The sequence below is a fragment of the Aotus nancymaae genome, unplaced genomic scaffold, assembly GCF_030222135.1.
Source record: "Aotus nancymaae isolate 86718 unplaced genomic scaffold, 86718_ANA_hifiasm-v0.15.2.pri h1tg000065l, whole genome shotgun sequence".
Taxonomy (NCBI): domain Eukaryota; kingdom Metazoa; phylum Chordata; class Mammalia; order Primates; family Aotidae; genus Aotus; species Aotus nancymaae.
In genome coordinates this window covers 5,060,014-5,068,003 of record NW_026988480.1, presented here as the reverse complement: position 1 = coordinate 5,068,003, position 7,990 = coordinate 5,060,014, and the positions used below count along the sequence as shown (strand labels likewise).

Genomic DNA, 7,990 nt, shown 5'->3' with positions numbered 1-7,990 from the left:
GAGCCCGAACCCGGGAGCCAAGGGGCCCCAATTCCAGGGACGTGAAGCTGAGCGTGCAGCGGGCGCTCCCAGACACTGGGGAAAGTGCTTTATGGTGTCCCGAGTCCCTCGAGTAGTCGCCAGCTGGGCGAGCGTGCGGGTGCCCCGACCGGCTAGCGGCCCCGGGTGCAGGGTGGCGGGCCCGGCGGCGCGCGTCCCCCTCCCCTCCTCCTCCCGGCGGCCCGCACGTGTAGCCCGTGCCGCGCCCCCACGGGTTACGCGCGGGTCCCGCAGCGCCGCGGCCGAGCTGGGCTGCCCGGCCGTGGGCACAGCGCGGGCTGCCGCATCCCGTGCGGGACCGCGGCGCGATGCTGCGCTGGAATGAGGAAGCGCGGCGGCGAGGGGAGGGCCCGGGCGCGCTGCGCGCGGGGGTGGCGGCGGCGCGCCGAGCGGGCCCGGCGCGGGCGAGCGGGCTGCAGCCGGCGGCGGCGCCAGCAGGTACGGCCCGCGCCCGCCGCCGCCCCGGCGGCCTTTGGGGGCTGAGCCGGAGCCCGGCGCGGTTGCAAAGTTTGCGCGCGCGGCCCCGCTGGCCCGGAGTTGCGGCTGAGACGGGCGCCGCGCGAGCCGGGGGAGCCGGCGACGGGGCGGGGACGGGACGGCGCGCCCTCTCCGTGTCCCGCTCTGCGCCCCCCTGCGCTCCCCGCTCAGTGTACCAGAGCTGCGAGCCGGGCGACGGCCGAGCCGTACGCGCGGGGCCAAGCGGGCTGCGGGGCAAGTCGAGCAGGGACGGCCAGCGTGCGTCACCCCAAAGTTTGCGGAGCGCGGGGCGGCGGGGCGCGCGCTCGGGCCACCCGCCGCTCTGGGCGGCAGCAGGTGGCGACGCGAGGGCGCGGCGGGGGCGGCCGGCACGGAGAGGGCCAGGTACGCGGCCCGCGGGCGGCGCTGTGCGCGCGGGGCAGCCGGTCGGCCGGGAGCGCGAAAGCCGGGTCGGAGCCGGCTGGGGGCGGGGAGTGTGGCGGAGAAATGGGGAACAATGCGAGTGAGCAACTTCAGGAAGTCATTGTGAAAGAAAGCTGGGAAGAGCTCCGCGGCCAAGTTAGCAGGACACTCTAACAAGTGCCTGCGCGGCCCTCGCCCGGGGCGGTAACTGCGGCGACCCCCCTGGGTCCCCGCGCAGCGCAGCCGAGCCCGGACGGGACGCTCGGCCGCGGCGAGGCGGGCGAGCCCGGCAGGGCAGAGGGAGCCTCGGCTCCGAGGTTGCTCTTCGCACCCGAGGATCAGTCTTGGCCCCAAAGCGCGACGCACAAATCCACGTGAGTGTTTTCAAATTAAATTTCAATAGGAAAACTTGGGGTAACTGGTGAATTAAAATAAATGTAAAGAAAGGCGGTAAGATTGGTAATCCCTGGTGTCGCTCAGATCCGCCTCTTCTTTCTGAGGACAGTGAGAGCGTTGACTTCTGTCAAGGGTCTGCCGCTCTGCACTGTGCCCGCAGGTGCAGGACCAGGCCGGCATGGGACACTTCTGAGCAGCCCCGCTGTCACCAGAGGAGGAGGATCTAGCGCCCAGCCATATTTAAATTTATAGACCTACATAAACCCACAGAAGTCAGCCTTTGTAAAGTCATGTGTAAACAGTTTTCCTTATATTTGAGCCGAGAGCTTTCTTTTTATACTATAAAAATAATGAGATCGAGTCTGAACTTGATTTCTGAAAAAGAGGAATTATCCCGGCTTTGAAAAGTTAGTCCTTTTGCTGACTGCAGGTTTGGCTCTCAAGTCACCAAACCTTCTCAGGAAAACACTTAGTAATATTAAGGCATCAGGTTACTTGCGGTTACATTTGAAATGTATTTTAAATATTTGTCAAACATCGCTGGTGATGCCTAAGGAACCTCGTGAGGGCTTGATTGTTTTTCCTTCTAATTTGGAGGCACAGTGTAAGGCATCTAATGACCGAAAACCCTAGGGATTCCATAGGGTCTGACCAGGCACAGCTTTCAAATGCAGCTTCCCTCTTTCTAGGGGCTGCAGCCCACCCAGACTGAATTTCAATGCGGCACTTTCTGCTTGGGTTTCCCACTCACAATTTCCCACTGTGCTTCAGGCAGTATAATTCAGCTTTGAGATACCTTGCTTTAAACTTCCAGACAAAATAGTGTTGAAGAAATATCTTCTTATTAGTTCCATCAGCTTCTGTTAAAAAAGGAAAATCTATGGAAGTTGAAAATACTTCGTATGATATTTAAGCCTTCATAGAAATTCAGATGCTTTTAAGGACTGGTTCACTTTGGTTATGAGATGAGGAGGGAGAGAAACCCACAAAAAAATGTCCCAGGTCCTCCTGAATTTATTTATTTGTTTGAAGATGTTTGTTCAACCAGATTTATTGTACTCATCTTTTATATGGGGTTTTAAAAAGTAACGGTTTTAAAAATTAACAGTTTCAGTATTATTTATATTAGAATGTGTAAGAATTGTTTCTGTGACAAATCAGATCGTTTGGGCTGTGGCTTAAAATGTACACAAGGCGGGTATTTATGACAGGAAGGTTCACCAACTTAAACTGGCATCTTGTAAAACGCAGAACATGTTAAAGAAGTAATGTGTACACATACATATAAATAATGATGTCACATTAAAAATGCTATACGATTCTTGCTTGATTGAATGTATCTGATTTTAAATTTCACCATGAAGATATTTCATACCTTTTTTACATGAAGAAAAAATGTGCTTCTCAGTCTCACAGTCCACCAGAGCTGATGACCAGAACACTTTATTGAACTAAGTGGTCATGTTTTCTTCCCCTTTTGTTTCATGGTGAGAGTTGAAGGAAGGAGTTTAGGAACTCTCCAGTACTTTAATTCATCAGTGTTCTAATCAGAGTGCTACCTCTTGGAAAACTACATATCCCCATAATGCAGAACCATCTTAGCAATAATCGCCCACCCTTGGGGTCTTCAGGAGACCGCAAGGGCTACAGATAAAAGTGTGGATGTGTTAGGTTTGACCCTTTTGAAGAGTTTTACGCAGGCTCCTAAAGAGAAGATCAGCTGTGGCCATTTGCAGCCATTTCCCTTGTTGAAAAACTAAGATCGCAGTGAATGTATTGGCCAAGAGGTCTAAAGCCCCTTTGTGCCGCAGGCCAGTCTTCCTTGTTTGACTGGAGGCTTGGAGTTTGAAAACAGTGGTTCTTTGGTTTGGATACATTTTTGTTCTTGATTTGGATGTATGTGTTTCATGCATGGTTAATGTAGCATATTTTCAATATAAACATCAAAGATTTTGAAATTGGGAAGAACTCTATATACATTAATATACGTACACACACACACACTTCAAGATGATGCATATATTAACAGATACATGAAATAAAGAAATTCTATGTGCATATGCGTGTACACAGAGCATGCATATAGCGTGGAGTGAGAGGCATGGGGCAATGTGAAAGAATTTTAACGTCAGACTGACATGAAATTAGTATTAAAGGCCCCCTTTATTTTTAATCTTTTACTAAAACAAAATGGATTTCCCTATATTATATAATAGTAAGTTTTAGGCATAAATAACATTTTTTGAGTGTTTGCATAATGTTATGTAGTAATGTAATGTAACTGCAATTAACTAAGAATTCATCAAGGATAGCACTGTTTTGTGGCATTTTTTCCCTCCTCTAATCTTTGGAATTGTGAAATAATTTCATCATGATATAAGTGTTGGTTCTTGTGATATTCTAAGGCAGATTGATGTAAGTGGCTTCACTCCAGCTTACAGAAGGTAAACCTTTTTGTGTTCTCTGAAAACGCTTGCCTTCTGATGCCTCTGTTTCTAAGACTGACAAGCACTCTGGGGCACTGCAAGCCTGCTTCTAGCGGCAGAATTGCTGCAGCTCCTGCCCTGGCTGTGAACATTGTTCTCCGTCTGGTGTCTCTACGTTCATATTTACAGAGACTTCAGATCTATTCCATTTCATATTTGTGCTGAATAATCATTCCATTTTATGGGAGAAAACACAAGATGTAAAAGCAACAAGTGACCCATCCTTTGAAGCTTACAAGAGAAGAAATACGAATCTATTTCACATCTTAAAAACAGATCAGTTTTATTTTGCTCAAAAAGGGCACATGTACATTTTGACCTAGGTTTTAGAAACGTAGAGTTTCAAAGGATCAGCATTATACACACTGTCACTCGTACACGCACACTTAAAATTCAGATGAGGAACAAGATAGAAATGAAGTTTTATTAGGGACGTAGGGCACGTAAAACCAAAGGATCGCAATAGTAACAAAACCGTTCTACTGTGGTGCTCACTGAACACTCAGGCTTTCTTATATCTCTTTGCAGTTTAATAAATGACTTCATACCTAAGGTTACCTTTCCACATCTCCTGGAATATATGTTTATGTTCTTAGAGTTTCAGTGTCATCACTTTAGTAGCTTTAGTTTGAGTTTTTAAATGTTTGGTGATATTCCAACAAATATTTTTGAAGACCTTGTGAAACCTTATGAAGTGCTGCATATTACAAGTGAGATGCAACAGCAAACAAAAGAAGATTTGCAGAAGGTTTTTAAGTGGCGAAGCACGGGCCTGCCCATTTTGGTGTCTCCTTGGTGGTTACTCCTGAGAAGGCCTGGAGGAAGAGCAACTGAGGCCTAATCCCCAGGCAACTGCCAAACTGTTTCAGTTGGCGATTTTTCCCTCTCATGTTTGACGGTGATAAATAGGTAGATGCCAGAGGAGTCTTCAGCCAACCACTTGGTAATAAACTGTTAAAAGTGGTGCAAACCCCAGCTCACAGGTATGGGGGCCATGTGTCTTGTCTGTTAACAGGCCTGGCCCTAATTCTTTTCTCCCATGGCCATTTCTGCCTTTGGGGAACTCACAATTCCTGTTGACTAAAAGAGCGCCCTTTTCCACCACAAGCTTGACAAATCAGACGTCCACATAATTTCTGAACTCGTTTTGGTTAGGGCAGGAAGCACAGGCTCCCTTCCTGTCTGTGTTTTCCTAAGAGAAAACGGTCTTCCCTCCTTTTTTGCATATTTGGCAAGCAGTTCCACCTTTCTCTGCACCCTGGTGGAGTGTGAAGGCAGCGGTGGAAGCTTTTGGAGCAGGAGGAGGACACAGAGGCCCTGTAGCCAGGCACCAAGATCCCTCCCAGGTGGCTGAGTCTGAGGGGAATTCCGAGCAGCCCTGGGTCCTCAAAGTCTGGATTTGTGTGGAAAAGGCAGCTCTCACTTGGCCTTGGCCGGGACTCGGTTGGTTGGTGAGTGCCACATGGTTTCTTTGTGTGCTTGCCTGGATTGGAATAGCCAGTGTGTTCTTCCCTCTTCCCTGCTGGTGTTTCCGCAGTGGGTGGTCTGAGCCCAAAGCAGCCCCCCATACCCCTGTGCGGGCCGCCTGTCTTGGGTGATGGAGAGTATCATTAATGCTCCCTCTGCACACTCTGCTTTCGGATGGCCCCATGCTCCACCTCCTGATAGCTCATGGCGCAGGGCCACGGCTTAACGAATGGCTGGAAATGGGTCCTAATTAGTGGAAAAGTGCTTTCTTCATATTTTCTCACTCAAGTGTGCAGTGATTCATTTTTCTTCTGCAATCAGCTTATTGCTAAAGGAAATCTGACTCTCTTCCCGCCATTTCACACCAAAAGTTAAGTCTAATTGGTAGGAGGTTGGGCTTCTGGAGAGAGCAGTGCAGTAGGAAGAGGGGACCCAGCATGGGCTTGTCTGTCTGGTCTTCTTTTCTTCCTTTTTTCCTCCCTTCTCTTCTCTCTCTCCCTTCCCTCGACTTCCCTTTCCTTTCCTGTCCTTCCCTTCCCTCCCTGTTTTCTTTCTATAATTGGTGGGGGTTTGTACAGACTGTTGAAACACCAAGAACTGCATAAAGTGTTTTTGAATGACATTACACATATTGAACTAGATTTTTATGCTCCATTTTTGAGATCACACACTGAAACCTACACCTTTAAAGCATTTTCTGTTAGTTTGAATCTATTTGAAAATGAACAGTATGGTTTATAGTCCTGTTCTGAAGCTAGTAGTTCCACTATGAATATTGATTGATCAGTTTTTGATAAATGTTTGTTGTTATACCAGATTTTCACTGGCAAACCTAGAACAAGTAGAATTCCACATGAGATACTTCCCTAGACCTAATGGGAAAAATGTTTAATTTAGAGTCTTTAGGAGAAATGAGAATGAGGAATTGACCTTTTGTAAGCTTACTTCTCCGGCACTCTGAAGTGTGTTCCAGTGCTGTTAATGGAAACTAGGGAGAGCCAGCAACCCCCTAGTGTGAGCCCCACTTTTAACCTGAAAAAGTGACCTTTTCCTCTTCCTTTGTGCTGAGTTATGTGTAGGGCAGAAAATTAAGCTGATATTCAGAGACTCACTGCAAAAACATATTGATAAATTGTATATTCTATTTTATTAAATTAAAACCATACTGCTAATTATCTCAGGTTGTTAAAGATAAGGCAATTAATTATCATTTTAAAAATTGGTAGGAAATTGTGAGTACTTTTGCAGTACCAGTGTTTTCCCGTTCTAATATGAGGTTGTGTATGTTTCCTTGAATTGAAAGAATTTTCACTTTAAGAGCAGACAATGTTTTTGCTAAAGAAATGAAATTTGCTAAAAAGGAACATATAAAGTAAAACATTAAAATAAATAATTTCAATGTACCTAAGGGCTGCAGAAAAATGTGACTGCAGTGTTTAAAATGAGTTTTCCCGCATTTTCCTCTCTGATGGACAGGAGCACTTTCCGTCAGGTTATAAATAAAAGACATGCCCATTTTTGTAGTCCTACAAATGAGGAAGTTGTAAACTCTCTGAGGTTTTACTGATGAGCGCCCTCTCCCTGGCTGTGCATGAAGAGATCGTAGGCCACAAGCGAAGGACTATAGAATGGGGTCTAAACTATCCTGGTGGGGCCTGATACCCATGTTTTGCATGGACCTTGCAATGCGATGCATGGCTTTGGCACGAGTGTCTTAAGAACTCTTCCAGATTCGGGTTGTAGGACAGCCAGCGCTGAGCTCCCTATTGCAGAACAAAATAGGAATCTAGAACTTTCTTGCAAACAGGATCCACCTAAAACACCAAGTTAGATTCTCAAGTGATGTTCTTTTCTGTCATTATTTGATTGTTGTCAGTAGCAGTTATTGATACTAAGTCATTGATGCATTTCTTCTTCCCTTTGCCCTTTGAGACACGGCTTATTTTGACTTCAGTGGAACCCCTGAAGGTGGGGTAAGCAAGGTGAATTTCCAAAGTAATGCTACTAAGAGATCAAACTGCAATATAAGGAGATTTTTGAATCAACTTTAGTGTGTGATCTCATATACTATGAGCATAGTTCAAAAATGTTAGCATAGATTAATTTCTTATAGTTATGAAAAAAATCTCATTTTAATTGATGATAGCTGATAATTTTATGGATGTCCTAAACACAACAGAGCTCAGAATTCAGTCCCTTTGGAGAAATTTTTGATTAGTCTGGAAACCAAGTGGCCTCCCCTGGTTTGAAGACAGCAATCAGGATGTCTGCACCTTTTCATCCTCTCTGGAGCAAAGACTAAATACCCATTATTGTCTACGTGTTAGGCCAAAGCAGCTTTTTATATCACGTAGAGTAAGAGGTAAATAAATAGGTACCTGTGCACCAATGAACCCCTGACGTGTTCACTCTAGAACACATGTTCTCTCTGTTTATATGTAGATTTTGTAGATCTTGTCTTACCACCTGCTAATGGTAAATACTATATCTAAATAAAATGAAGAAAATTTATAGTACCTAGGAATGTGTCCTCAGTGGGCAAATCAATCAGTAATGACTCCCAGTTATTTTTAATAAATATGCACCTAGTGGGTTCATAAACAATGGGATATTCCTATGAAGATTTAAATAATTTTAATTCTTTGGGACTAAATAGAATATAGCTCTTACCAAATAAGCTCACACAAACACTTATTTTAATAGAAGTCAGATGGCTTTGCAGA

The 7,990-nt window shown here is 46.0% G+C and overlaps 1 protein-coding gene across 4 annotated transcripts in view; it reads left to right on the top strand.

Moving 5' to 3' along the window:
- The first annotated feature begins 453 nt into the window (after positions 1-453).
- The window catches only part of IKZF1 (IKAROS family zinc finger 1), a 99,302-nt gene continuing 91,765 nt past the window's right edge, over positions 454-7,990 (top strand). Inside the window, exon 1 of one of the 4 annotated variants that reach the window (XM_064366679.1) lies at positions 454-477. The gene's annotated coding sequence lies outside the window, so the exon portion shown is untranslated. Of the gene's footprint in view, positions 478-870; positions 901-1,029; positions 1,293-5,043; positions 5,252-7,990 lie in introns of those variants that run through there. The other 3 variants (XM_064366678.1, XM_012458762.2, XM_064366677.1) reach the window with 3 other exon arrangements.